This window comes from Bidens hawaiensis, unplaced genomic scaffold, assembly GCF_021521415.1.
Source record: "Bidens hawaiensis isolate Kalapana, Puna unplaced genomic scaffold, B.hawaiensis_p1.1 tig00027752_1, whole genome shotgun sequence".
NCBI classification, from domain to species: Eukaryota; Viridiplantae; Streptophyta; class Magnoliopsida; order Asterales; family Asteraceae; genus Bidens; species Bidens hawaiensis.
Genome location: NW_027494493.1, coordinates 156,978 through 172,001, shown reverse-complemented (window position 1 = coordinate 172,001; position 15,024 = coordinate 156,978). Strand labels below are relative to the sequence as shown.

Here is a 15,024-nt window from a genome sequence, read left to right as displayed (position 1 = left end):
ATTCTGATTTGAGTTTGGGATTTTTCAAAAGATCTTGAAGTTTTTGAATAAATGATCCATTGACTTTGGCAACTTAAGAAACCCTATGTGACATGCTGGAGAGAGACGAACACGTACGTATCACAATCTATAGCGGTCTCTCCAAAACGACCATGATCATTATGATATAAGTCATGGACCTCCATTAGTCCAAATGCAATTAGTTATTTTGGTTCACAAGAATGTTTATTTTTTAAATATTAGACATGGTATTTTAAGCAATTAACTAATATACAGTTATTGTTATAAGAAAATTGCTATCTTGATGTGTTATAGAAAGAGCATCTAGGAAAATGACTTTTGCAGTTTTAAGATAAAAATATATCAAAAAGTTGATCATTCCTTGGCTCTTTTCCTATAAATTGCATGTTTTTAGTAACTGAAAGCAATGCATATAGAACTTTAAAACAACAATAACAGAACTTTAAGACAACAACAAAAATAATAGATAATACAATGTTTAAACAAATCACACAATCATTCACACATGTTACAGGTAACAACACCTGAAACCTTTATTCATACAAGCTTACCTTGTTTACCCTTACAAATCTAGTTAGCTTTCGTCGATCGGTGTCATCTCCAACTTAGACAAAGCAGCTTCCCCCCAAAACACATCTTCATTTATTATTTTCTCATCAGCTTTCCAATTCTTAATGTTTTCCTTTATGCTCTCTAAATCCTTGTTGACTTCATCAGTCGTCTTTTCTTTTTTATAACCTCGTTTGTAAGTTCCTCAACGTCTGCAACAAAAGTACTTTCACAACCCTTCTCAAATCCCGTCACATTGGCATGTTCAAACCATCTCTGTGTAAACTTATACCTCTTTGGTCTGACCTGCATATAAGTTAATCCCTTATTATCGTCACCTTTCAAGTGTCGATAGTAATTTGCAATATCCAATGGCTCATAGAATCTTCTAAATTGAGTCGCTAATTCCACCAACTCATCCCACACCTCAAATTCATCAGGTAGATCCTTACGCATCACCATTTCAATAACTACATCCCATATTTTAGCTTGTTCTAAACGGTCCACGTTAGCTTTAAAGTCATCTTGCTCGTTTTGAAGCTTGAATGCTTCATAATAATCATTTGTTCCATCACCGTGTTCTTGTTTGTACTTGAGCATCTTGTCGTTCATATCTTCAATTATCTTTCTTGTTTGCTCCGGATTATTTGATTGATATTTTCTCATGGATTTTTTAATCTCGTCCATGTTTTTTACCTTTCTTTTTTCAGCCTCTTCCACCGCTAATAGACACCATTTCGCATCTGCAGTCTGCAAACACAATATTCTTACGTTTTGTTCAAAAAACTCAAAATTTAAATCAATAACTCTTCAAAGAAGGTATTTGAGGTGGCAAAATTGGTGGGTCGGGTGGGTAAAGTAATGGGTCTACAGGGGTTTGAGTCAAGTAAGATTTTATTTAAACAGGTAAAACTGTAAAACAGATAAGTACTGACCAGATCATATAGCGCTTTGTTCTTGGTACGAACCACATCACCGGTAGTACCATTAGATGTCCAAAGCTGATCATTAAGGTCTTGCATATTAACCCATTGTTCCACCCGTAATCTGTTCTTGTTTAGTTCTTCCGCATAACCAAAATTTTCTTCTAAACTCTCAAGAGAAAATTTAGCTAAATCTTGACCTTCATTGGGTAACTGCAAGAAATAAAACAACAACTGCAGAGCAGCATTCGGGTTTTCTACAACAAGTTGTTGTCTAGGTGAAGATGAATCTTCGCCCCGAGTGCAGAAAATGTAAACACCGAAAGGCCTGTAAGGGCTGACTTCTACAAAGTCAAACAATAACTTCTCCTTTAGCAAATTTGTAGGTTCCAAAAAATCACATGCTTCATGGCTCGCAGCAGTTGATGCATTAATCAACACGACTTCCAAAAATTCACTAGATCCATTAACGGGGTTGACTTTGTTGGAAGAATTTAAGAACACTAGGTAGGTAGTCTATAACAGATGCTTTTGGAGCTAGCATCATACGAGGAACAATGTCATGTTCCATGACAAAATGGGTAAAATAACCCGCCCATTTCTCACGCCTGACCGCGTGGGTGAGGGTCCCGTCTCCTATAAGAGGGGACCCGAAGGTTACACAACCAATTGGAAGGTTGACTTTTTGTTTCCTCGTGTATTCATCAAGCATCCACAAAGTGGCAAGACTAGCTATTGCACCACCGGATGAATGACCGGTAAACAGAATACTTTTGCCTTCTTTTACGGCTTTCTCAACCTGAAAATCCATAGTTGACTTTCATGTCAGACCAACTTGTAAATTTTGTAAGTACAAATTGTATAAACCAAGATAAGTTAACTACATAAATCAACTTTTACATTGAAATAGAAGCCAAATGAGTAACAAACTGTCCAGCTGGCCCTTTTTAAGCGGAAAATTTTAGTCTTTTGAAAACTATATTAATAGATCTTGGGGTACTATGCATGCATAACCTGTTAGACCCGACCAAAATTAATATGAGAAACTTAAAAATCATATTTACCTCTGATTTGAGCTTGGACTTTTCGGTCAAAAGATTATGAAATATTTGAAGAAATGATCCGTTGACGTTGGCAAGTTTACCCTCTCCGATACGCTGGAGGGACGGAAACTGGAGAGACGTAAACAGATCAACCTTAGTTTCTCCAAAATGATCACCTTGCTAGAAATCATTGATCTCCATTAATTCTTTGAATGCAATGATTAAAACCTTAATTGATGATGATGATGAAACACCATGTTTCTTAGTAAGATAATCTTGATTTCGATTGTTTTTATGAGCTTGCATGGAAAGAATGCAAGCTGCTTTTGTGAGCTCATCACTCAGGGTTAGTTTCATTTCACTCTCTCTCTCTCTCTAACTCTCTCTAAAAGACACAGTTTTGTATGTAAGGTGTAAGTTGAATGTGTGCAACCTCTCCATCAAAGTTGAAGTTTATATAGACAAAATAGAATGATAGAAAAAATCAAGTGTTGTTCAAAAAAATAATAAATAAAATGATCAAGTGGACATAGAGTTGAGAAATTGTAAGTTTCCATGGAATTCAACTCCCACTTTGTCTTATATAAGATATTAATTGTACGTACAATCTGGGCTGTCGGGTCTTGGACAACAGTTTGAGGTTTTTACATGGAAATTTAGGAAACCTAATTATCTGAGGGGTACTAAACCCAACCCCCTCCCCCCCCCACCCCACAATACCGCTGCTATCATCGTGTGAAAAAACTAAAGGGGGATACATCGAATTTTTTGGTAGACGTTTATATAGATATATTAGACAGAGAGATAGATATTATATAAAAGTTTGTAATGATTTATTTATTGTTGTAACGTTGTTGTGAATGTATTTTTTTTTATTTTAGTTTTTTTATAATAAGAACTTAATAATATACTTGAACCTATTTTGATTAATTTATGTTGGGTTATGTTCACTTTTTAATGAAACGTTGATAAATTATATATTTAATTTTTATATTTATTCGTTTATGTTCGTTTGTTATAATTTGGATATTATTTTGTGAAACTTTTCATTTAAGTTAAACTTAAAAGAAAAACGAATCGCTAATGTAAATCCATATTGAGAAATTAAATTAGGGTTTGATTACGGGGTTTGTTTTACATTTTACGTTTTTAATATTTATATATGTTTTTTTGTATTTTAATTTTATTTATTGTAAGAAAATTAATAATATACTTGGGTTCTGATGATGAAATAGTTTCATAAATAAATGAGATGTTATAACTCGTTTAAAATCTATTTGGGTTTGATGAGACCCATAATCCGCTTATTTTTTTACTATAAAATTGTTTCATAATTACAAATTATATTTTTTTTAAAGGCCGGATATTAATTTTTAAAATAACCCTATTTTATATGATTTTAATATCAAATGTTTAGTGAGATTAATTTTTATTTTTAGTATAATGAGATGTTATAACCCGTTTAATGGCTATATGGGTTTGATAAGACTAATACCCGTGAATTTGAGTCAAATGCATGAGAAACCACCATCTACAAATAAAGCAATCTGGTGGCTTGTGAGAAAATAGGGAGATTTCGTATATAATATTCAAAATAATATTTTAATTTGTAATTTACATGAATAACATGTATAAAATAATTATAATAGTAAACAAAAGGTATAGTGTTGTTATTTTTTTGTTAGCAAGCTAACAGGTATACCTGATATCCACAGGTATTTCAAAACTCGACGGGTAATTACCCGACGAGTAATAAGCCGGGTATATGACACGATTTTACAAACAAGTATGAGCATAAGATTATCAATGCACGGCCTACTGTCATCCGTATTTATATACCAGTCTGGGCTAGTTCGTTATTGCACATTCTTGAAACTATAGATCACGATTTATTTCTACTATGAATAAAAATATCACTTGTTTACAAATTTTGTACGTTTATATTTTGAGACTTGCTCTTCCTTCATATTTATTATATACATTTACGACTTACAAATCTTGATTGGCTTAGGTCGTCACAACCTATTGTGTTAATATATATCAAGAGGATAGTGAAAACATTTTTTAATATTTAAGAATCATCAATTAATATATCATTCACAATCAAGAATCGCTCACTCAAGGGACCACTATATATAGTCAACTTGTACCTTGACCTTGTCCTGATTAGGATATCACACCGCAATCATGGACCGCAGTTTCAAAGCGCACGCGTTTGTCGTTAGAAATACTATGTATTTTTGTTGATGTTATGTTTTCAGTTTGGGTTTCTACATGTAAACTTTGTCTTATTGTTTATTATTTCTTGTTGTCTAAGTTTGTCCGGGAAGCCTTTAGACAAACTCCGCATCATGTGATTTTTTATATACTTTCACTCATCAATCTTAGACAAACAAAATTTCTTAATATAGCTCGAGAGCCTTAACGTTTTGCGAAAATAACTTGTGACTTTGCGGAGAATGATACATACAAATGATACCCTTAACATAAAGTACCAACTCAAATAAAATTTTAATTTCAAGAGAAATCATAAACATATACTGACAAAAACATAAGTTGTGATCAACGCATCCAATAACATGAAAAGTTATATACCATTATGCCTATGTCATTGTTACACTAGTTTTTTTGTACATTAAATAAGCTCTTCGACAAGTTTCTTTGTTATGGGCCCCGATTAGAAATAGGAGAAGAGAAATCTATTGAATCAAAAGATTTGTAGCCCGCTTTGTTTGGGCTTATTGAGGTGTTTATGGGCCCAGATCATAGCGAATGTTATGTTGGTTCACTGATCGTATTAGAGTGCACAAATCGGTTTTTTAAATACCCGTCGGGTATGGAACCGGGTTCGGGTATGACCAGGTTTTGGAAATAATCAGGTTGGGTTCGGATTTGGATAAGGTATTGTCTTTAAAAACCATACCCTATTCATCGGGTTCGGGTCGGGTATAGAACCGGACATTCTAAAACCGGGTATTTGAATAGTCTATTATCGGGTATTGAAAAAACCCTATTTACGTGTTTTTTTCAGGTTTTTTTCCGGGTATTTTTCGGGTATAGATTGGACTTTTCCAAGTATAAAAAAACCTTTTCTTGATTGTATCTTTCAGGTATAAATCGGGTTTATAAGGGGCTGCACTTTTTTTGGGTTTTTTTTTTGGGTAATTTTTTGGCTAATTTTCGAGTATAGAACAGGTATTTAAAAAACCCGGGTTTGGGTATTGGAAAAACCCAGTTCTGGGTATGGAATCGGTTTTGATTTTCGAGTATTATCGAGTACAGATCGGGTCTTTTTCCGGATACAAGTTTGATACCGATATGCATACTTTTTTCGTACCCTACAAGCAGGGTCGGTCCGGGTACAGTTTCAGGGTATGGTTTTGTATGCACCTCTAATCGTGTTTATGTTTTCTCTTTTGGGCTCGTATTTGGCCCATATTTTGGGATCCTGATTTAAGTATAGATAATCTTTTAACCGTGTAAGATCTGAGAGCTTCATTAATCAAATATAGAAATTAGAAGGTTCACCTTGGAAACCCGACATTCAAAACGATCAAATTCGCTCAAAAACCTAAATTAAACCCCTAGTGTGATCTTCAAATGACCTCGTATAACCCGCACATACCCAATTTGTCTTTAAAAAGTTATATTAGAAATTAGGGAATATCTCATAGAATAGTAACCAGCTTTCAAAAGTGTTCTAATTAGGTTATTCATGCATATTTTTCTCAAATTGGGTTACTAATCTTCAAATCGAGTCTCACTGATTTTTTTGTGCGTCAAGAAAGAATGAGGATAAGATGTGGGGGTCGGAATTTGTAATTTATGTAGTTATATTTAAAAAAAATTGAAAAACGTTAATTATTTTAAAATTCATAAATAAAAAAATAAAATCCACTTCGCCACTCAACGTCAACATCAAAAAAAGATAAAAAAATTTCCTATGTGACAAAAAAAATGAAAAACGCTAAAAAAACATTTGAAACCTTTAATTTAATAAAATATGAAAATTAAGTGACTTAATTGGAACATTTTTTAAAATTGAGTGAACTAATTGGAACATTTGTGAAATTGGTTATTATTTTATAAAGTTAACACTAACCTAGACTTTATTGCTTGATCCGTACGTACGTTCACTTATACTTTACTAGTTTTATACCCGTCCGGTGGACGGGTTGCTGAATATTGTAATGTCATAAATACTCTTTTTAACATTCTAAAGAAAAACAATATTTGTTAATCGTCTTCAAAAATTTTCTCCAACGATTTCACTTCTTGATTTCTTAATCTTCTATTTTTGTCACAAAATTGCCTTGTTTCTTCACAACAATAGTCTTCTCCACACTTACTCCAACCCCGCCGCCGCCACCTCCTATCATTGACTGGATAGTGAGTTGTAAATGAAGTTATCGTCGTGCGTGATGTCACCTGAGTCATCAAGAAAAGAAGTAAAAGTTAGTTTTCAGCTTGAAGGATCTAGCTTTCTTAAGGTCAAATTAGGCAAATTTCTACGGTAAATCTGACTTGTTCATATTTACATGTATACATATGACAAATCGAATGTTGGAGTTTTGAATTATCTAATCAACTTTAAATTATGAAGCTTTGAGCTTCACAGTGTTCACATCAAAATATGTATGCATATAAATAAGATCACTCTAAAATCATGTTTCTTATAGGTTAACAACTGAAAGCACATAATAATACAAAATGACATGGCGCATTAGAGTGAAATAGTTAAGTTACGAATACCTTTGAGGCCATTAATTTTCTGTACCAGGGTGAAGTTAATACGACTGGTATCAGACCGAAATAGTTCATATTTGACTAAAACAAATCTGCATAACTTGACTTCCAGAAAGTCAAACTAAAGACCTTTACTATATCCAGTTATTCGAAATAAAAGTTCCCAGCTTGCACACTGTCACTATTAAATATACCATGCAAAAATATAACCATAAATGCCAGAAATATCTTGCAGTTGAGGTTTCTAAACACTGCAGGTCCTAAAAAGATAATTTACCATATAACATATCATAAAATTCCATAAAAATAAAAAAAAGAAGACTGAGTATATTTTTAAAATATTGGATTCTAAAGAACTCAACAATACATAACACTATTTAATTGCAAACTAAGAAGATAACACTTCCAATGCATGACCATACATGAATGAAAACCACAACAGAAAGAACCTGGATCTCTATTCTTGGTGTGGCCAACAATAATAGATGTAGATTCTTTGCTGTTTGCATAATCCACAATATGAAGTTTAAGTCCACGCATCTTAGAATATGAAAAAACATTTGAAACCTTTAATTTAATAAAATATGAAAATTAAGTGACTTAATTGGAACATTTTTTAAAATTTGAACTAATCGAAACATTTGTGAAATTGGTTATTATTTTATAAAGTTAACTATAACCTAGACTTTATTGCTTGATCCGTACTTACGTTCACTTATACTTTATATGTGTCCATTCTAGAATATTGCTATCAATATTTTCAATATAAACGTGTACATATTTTCTGTTCCCTACATTACGACAAACCCATGAACCATGCTATTAACGAGTTCGAGTGGTGACCAAGTCTTTGGAGTTACACTTCACATTTACCAACGACATCGTCAACTTATTAACGCGTAATTAGTTGACACACAATGTCACCATCCTCATATATATATATATACACACACACTAGTAAAATACCCGCGTGATGCGGCGGGATCCGAGAACTACTTAGTACTTATTATACATTAATACAAAGAAAATAAATTTCTAATATGCACATATCAAAATGCATAGAGAATATCATTTTACAAATTCGTGTCACCGGTTTAAAAAATAAAAAGATCAACTTGTTCAAGAAAAATCCTAACACTCCTAATACATTTTGATCTCTTATTGCCTTGTAAACCCTCGATAGGCCCATGTTGAATCAAGCAAAACAACCTTGACCTGAAAATAAAAATACTAACATAAAAACAAATAACTATGAACAAGATAAAAATTACTAAAGTACCAACCTTAAACTGGTAAGACATTTCTTTCCATTGTTCAACTATAGAATCCACTCCAATATGACTACGAGCACAAGCATGCAACAAAAGGGATTTCCTTAGAGATACATTAACATCTCTTGAAATGTTATGGTGGCTGAGATATAAGATTTTCCATCATAATAAAAACAGATCAAAAACTAATACATTCAGAACAACATTTCTACACTAAAATATGTGTTTAATACAAATTACTTTAAAACATAGTACAAATATTTTTTTAGTACATAAGTTGTTTTTCTTTTAAATATTGTGTTTTGAACTTTTGATTCAAACGGGCCAAATGTAACCTCTTAGTCAAAAGTTGGGATGAGCGTTTTCGGTACCAGTACCGGTACCGATTGGTAGGTACCGGTATTGTATCGTATCGAATTCGGTACCGATTTGGTTTCGTTGGTACCAAGTTTTTAGGCTCGGTATCGGTACTGGTATTTCCCGAATTTGAACGAAATACAGGCACCGAACCGATACCAAATTATACATTTTCGTACCGGTGCCGATACCAAATATTTCAAACAAATCAAACTTCTTACCTAAACGGGCGGAATAAAACTTTTAGCCGAACAAGAGAAGTAGAACCTTTTTATCAAACAAATTTCAGGAAGAAGCACTTAATCGATTACACCCACAATATGTGTTTCGTCCGTATTAAAAAATTAGCATGTTCAGCTCAAACCCATTTGATCCAGCAATGGTTTTCACTTTTCACAATTATACTTATACTTAAGATCTATTTTGGTACTTAATCCGGGTTCGTAGCCCAAACCAGTTAAGGTTGAAACCGGGTCGGTTCAGTAAAAGAAAGTCAATCCCGTAACCCGGTTTTTGCCCACCCAGTTTTTTATGGAGAAATGCTTTAGTTTAACCAGGTTGAAACAAGTTCGGTTCAGTAGAAATTTAGTTTATGCATGAAAATACATGCTATTTAGGTGCAGGTGTTACAAAATTGTATTAGAGTTGTTACAAAAGATGAATGTCTGAGATTTGTCTACCTGTGCTAACATCAGCTAAAGCAAAATCCCCACTCCGTAAATCCACCACGTCCTGCGAACAAAAATAGAGACGGGTCATGTGGATCATAAAAATGGATTAGATCTGATCTATTTTGAAGCAAGACCCGACCCATTGGCAGACCTAAATTAGTTGAATGAACAGACAAGATCAAAAATATGATTAAAGCCTGATCAAAAAAAGTTATTCTAAAAGCGAACCAAAAATAAGCTTTCACGTCCTAGAAGAAGTTATTATAAATTGAAAATTATGCCATACCGAATCCGCAACAAATTCGAGCGATGTCATCTGCGTAACAATGTGTCTCTCCAATCATCCGAGCTACACAAATAATACATACATGGGCTGTAATTTTAATGCAAATAATACTTCAATATACAAAATCTTATTGTAAATGAAATGAATTTGCTTACCACTACAAGAATCATAAACATCAAAAAATCTGACAAGGTTGTTTCCACCTGCAACATAAAATTAATAATAAAAGTTTAATTTAAGAAGCCCATCCATACTCTACCAGATTTAAGATTTGAATTTATTGGATTCAGTTTAATCGGTCCTCGAGTAAACTTGGCTTAGGTTTCAGATGACAATGATGTCCAACAGTGAATGAAAGAGTTTCAAGCCATCCAAAACCAAACGATGACCTCACAGGAAGGATAGCGTTTTTCGAGCGCAAAATCGTAATTGGGGAAAATCAAACATCGCACCTTACAGAATCTGCAAATTATTCATCTAATGAGGAAAGTACTTAATCTTTATAAAATAAATCATATAACGGTAATACTGTAATTTAAAGACACAATATCTAACTCTCATCACTAAACTCAACAAATGCAAATCCTAGGCACGGATGCGGACTGGCACAGTCCATAAACTTATTATTAACAATGTTTAAATATCTCTTTAATAGATGATTAAAAGTCATAATATAAAACCCCTTAATTGACTATAAAGATTGTTACTTACATGCCAAAACAGTAAGCAAAGCAGCAAATTGCTCGTCAGATCACAACCTGCAACAATATTAACTATCAGGTTAGGAATTTGATTGCAAATGAAGAACAAACTATCAACTTGGAAACTCAAAACATACTGTAAAAAAGTATTTAATGATACCAACAGCAGTACGACCCAGTTTACTCAAGTTGAACCTCCATATGCAGATATAAACAAAAATCCATCAAACTGGTAAACATATCAGGTTAGTACAATTTTTTGTTTAAAAGACACCAGGACTTCTAGCTCTATATTCTTACAAAACATTAAGTAATATTTCTAAAAAAGAGGAGACTAAAAACATTACCCAATTTGATACGCAATATTTCTATCCGAATCAGTAGCTGCTACCCATGAGAATACGCGAAATAAATAGTGACCACCAACTACTATCGGCACCTAAAGGTCTTTTTGCCTTATATAAACTTCTGTAAAACAAAAAACTCTTATAAAATAACTGAAAACACACATATTTCTATCAAAAAGCGTATCAATATAAATGTTATGAAAATCACTATTAGAAGTGAGAGACTCACCGGATGCCAAGATTAATCGATTTCGACATGCCCATGGTGCATTCCATTGCTGAATCTCCTGTAGCAATCATTATAAACACAATATTAGTTCCCAAAACTAACACAAATAAAGAGTAATAACATTTAATTGAATACGTTGTTACAGATCAGTAGAGTCGTTTTTGAGAGATTATTAAAAAATCAGGATTCGGGTTTCAAGAGAGCCGACAAGCAAAAGAAAACTAAAAAACTTACCCTTGAATCTCCAATCTTTTCATCTTTGTTTAAGTTATTAGAAAGTGAGACCTCTCAGCCTCTTGTTCGTTTGATTGTACCACCTAAAAACGATTTCAGATCAGAAATTCTTCAAGAATGGACGGAGTTTGATGAAAGAGTAGTGAGCACAAGTACCAGTTGTTCGATTGATATGCCCATTAATCAATTTCAGGTCACGGTTTGAGCTTGGATTCCATTTAGGGTTTCATATACTCTCCCTGCAGCTCTTTCCTCTCCATTCGTTTGTATGTGTAGTGTTTTGAATTTTGAATTTCAGATCTTCAGATTTCATGTGCTCAAAACACTTGTACAACATGCATAAATGTATTGTAACTTTTAATTTTTAAGAGTTTTGGTGTGAAATTACATTCATATCCCTCCTATATACATTTTAATATAGTATACATACATACATACATATATATATATATATATATATATATATATATATATATATATATGGGAGGGTTATCCTAAAGACAAGTAGTTTTCTAGGAACACTAGGAATAAATCATAGTCATTTGATCATATCAATCAATGGTTGAGATTTTTAATTACAAAAACCGTCATAGTTTCCTACAATTACTCTTTCACCATTATAACCGACATAGTTTCCTTTAATTGTTCTTTCATCATAGGTTTTAATGTCAAATGTCAAAATTCTATTGGTTCTTAACATTCCTAGGAAACAACTTCTTTTTATTTGAACCATTTTCTATGTATATATATATATATATATATCCTTACCCTTATGCACGAATTATTGAATAAGAGAATGACTTGCTTTCACGCATTCTTTCTGGTTCTTTTATTCGTCACGAAGAACCGCCAGGTTGTCGAGACACGTCAAGTTGATGATTCCCACCAAGAATTTGATGGAAAGCGGCCGGGGCTAGCTGGCCCCTCCGTCGAATCAGAAATTGTAAGACTACAACTACAAGCCAAGCCGGAAGCTACTCGCTTCTAGGAACCTCACGTCAAAAGGGTTTGGCTAATGCACTGCGTCCCAGCGATCGTTGGTGCCCCATATGACTTGTTGGGGGGGGGGGGGGTTCGCCTTTCGCCTTTTTCCTTCTCTACTCCCACGCTAAAAGGGAAGTCCCGGCCAAATAAAGGATTTGGGGCTTCTTTGCTACGTTACTTCATATATATATATATATAGGGTAAGGATCCTAAGAGAACTCTTTGCTAATTGAGAACTTTGAGAACCATTTTGGACCACTAAAAACACATTTAAAAAAATATTTAAAAAAAATCATAAAACAAAAAATAACAAAAATTTTAAAAAAGTAAAAAATACCAAAATTCTTATATTTATGTCCGGTTTCATTAAAAAATAAAAAAATAAAAAAAACAAAAAAAACTTTGTATTATACACATATGTATAATTTTATTTAATCTTTAGTTACGTAATATACACATATGTACAGTATCATTTATCTTAAATTATACACATGTGTATAAAAAAATCATGTAAATGTACATATGTGTATATAATTTGCTATTGAGTTTTTTTAATGAAACCGGGATGTTAAAATAAGAATTTTGGTTTTTTTCCTTTTTTTCATTTTTGTGTTTTTTTTATTTTATGATTTTTTTTTATTTTTGGGTTTTTTGTGGTCCAAAATGGTTCTTATAGTTCTCAATTTTAAAAAAATTCTCTCATGATCCTAATCCTATATATATATATATATATATATATATATATAAACATAAGCATGTCAGTGTCACATATTATATATCAAAAGCACATACAGTTTATACACAAAATTAAAAGCATTTTATGATATAATTCCTTGACCTTCTCATTAAACAAACCCCCTTTATACAGGGTTACTAATACATAACCGTCAAGGAAACCCAACACAAACCTAATATTAAACTATCTAGAATTATAACTCAAATACAATTCTAATATAATAAATATATTAAATAATATTTGCTAATACGCCCCCGCAGTTTGAGCCGGGCGAACGCTCAAACTGGACTTAAAACTCTGAAACAAAGGCCGTGGTAGTCCTTTGGTAAAGATGTCGGCATACTGATATGGAGCAGGAATGTGAAGAACGCGAATATTACCAAGACGAACCTGTTCACGAACAAAGTGGATATCAATTTCAACATGTTTGGTACGTTGATGTTGAACAGGGTTGCCTGCCAAGTAAACTGCCGAAACATTATCACAAAACACAACATATGCTTTTGTTAACGGTACGGATAATTCTAAAAGAAGATTACGTAACCATTAAATTTCTGCGACTGCATTAGCGACACCTCGATATTCTGCCTCGACACTTGAACGAGAAATCTTCGGTTGTCGCTTAGAAGACCATGCTATTAGATTATTTCCAAAGAATACACAATAGCCTGACGTCGAGCATCTTAAGTTCGGACACCCACCCCAATCTGCATCCGAATAAGCGGTGAGAGAGGATAGAGGGGATGCCGAAAGATGTAAGCCATGATCCATCGTACCCCGAACATACCTAAGAATACGGCGCATGAAAGCCATATGTGGTTCCCAAGGAGCATGCATAAACAAGCAAACTTGTTGAACGGCATATGAAATGTCTGGACGAGTAAACGTCAAATATTGTAATGCACCTGCCAAACTACGATATTCCGTCCCATTGTCAAGTAGTGGACCATCATTGGCGCTTAGCTTGGACCCAGTTTCTACTGGAGTGCTATCCAGTTTACATGTGGACATGTTAGCACGTTTAAGAATGTCGGCAGTATACTGAGCTTGTGATAAAAACAACCCGTGTGAACTCCTTGTTACTGAGATACCCAAAAAATGGTGCAATGGGCCAAGATCAGTTATAGAAAATTCAGTGGACAATGAGCGAATTATATCATGAGTAAGACCCTGCGAAGAAGCTATGATAACAATATCATCTACATAAAGCAATAAATAGTTCGGACCCTTTCTAAATGGTAACAACCAAGTATACTCGGATCATAGTGTCCATGAGGCTACCCGCCTCATGCTAAATAGTTATCGTTAATAAGAATACATTAACGACACTATCCATAAGAGAATACCAAACGGATTCGGGATTTCGATTCAGATCGCGATACCGTCTATAAGGGGATACCAAATAGATCGGATTTTGTGAGGCCAACCTGCCTTAGCATTCAAAGTTTAGCATTCAAGTGTGGCTACCTACCAAAGCAATAAACATTTAAACATGTAAGCATATAACACCAAATCGAGCATTTATTTAAGTAAAGTATACAATCACGTTTGTGGGTTTTAAGATTCAAGTAAATAAAGCATTTAGTTTGATAAGTATGAAATGTCACCCCTAAACGGAAGATGGAAAACGGGGTATGAAAGTACTCACCTCGATTGACGAATCGGAAATAATGAATGATTGACATATAAAAAGCTTGTGAATGAAACGAACGAATCCGACTTGAAAGCTAATTGAAAACGAATAAATAAAATATTAATGAACTTGAACTATAGTTGAAACTACATTTGAAACATTGGACAAGAAGGTTCGGTTGTTAATCGGATTATCGGTTAATTTGTTAATGATTATGGACTATTGGGGCTTTTAAATAACTAAACCAATATTAAATAGAAACAAGACGAGTTTTAAATCAAGGGTTCGGTTTT

The 15,024-nt window shown here is 33.5% G+C and overlaps 1 long non-coding RNA gene and 1 pseudogene across 2 annotated transcripts; both read right to left on the bottom strand.

The window, feature by feature from the left end:
* Nucleotides 1-551: 551 nt before the first annotated feature.
* On the bottom strand, nucleotides 552-2,478 carry LOC143575796 (protein EDS1-like; annotated as a pseudogene). Its single transcript, XR_013142833.1, has 2 exons — nucleotides 1,506-2,478; nucleotides 552-1,320 (listed from the first exon to the last, which is right to left on the bottom strand). The product of XR_013142833.1 is annotated as a protein EDS1-like (transcript).
* Nucleotides 2,479-9,848: 7,370 nt separating this feature from the next.
* On the bottom strand, nucleotides 9,849-11,208 carry LOC143575812 (uncharacterized). The gene is made up of 6 exons (XR_013142836.1): nucleotides 11,145-11,208; nucleotides 10,916-11,036; nucleotides 10,706-10,797; nucleotides 10,579-10,625; nucleotides 10,023-10,070; nucleotides 9,849-9,930 (listed from the first exon to the last, which is right to left on the bottom strand). It is a non-coding gene; the product is annotated as an uncharacterized LOC143575812 (long non-coding RNA).
* Nucleotides 11,209-15,024: the final 3,816 nt, after the last annotated feature.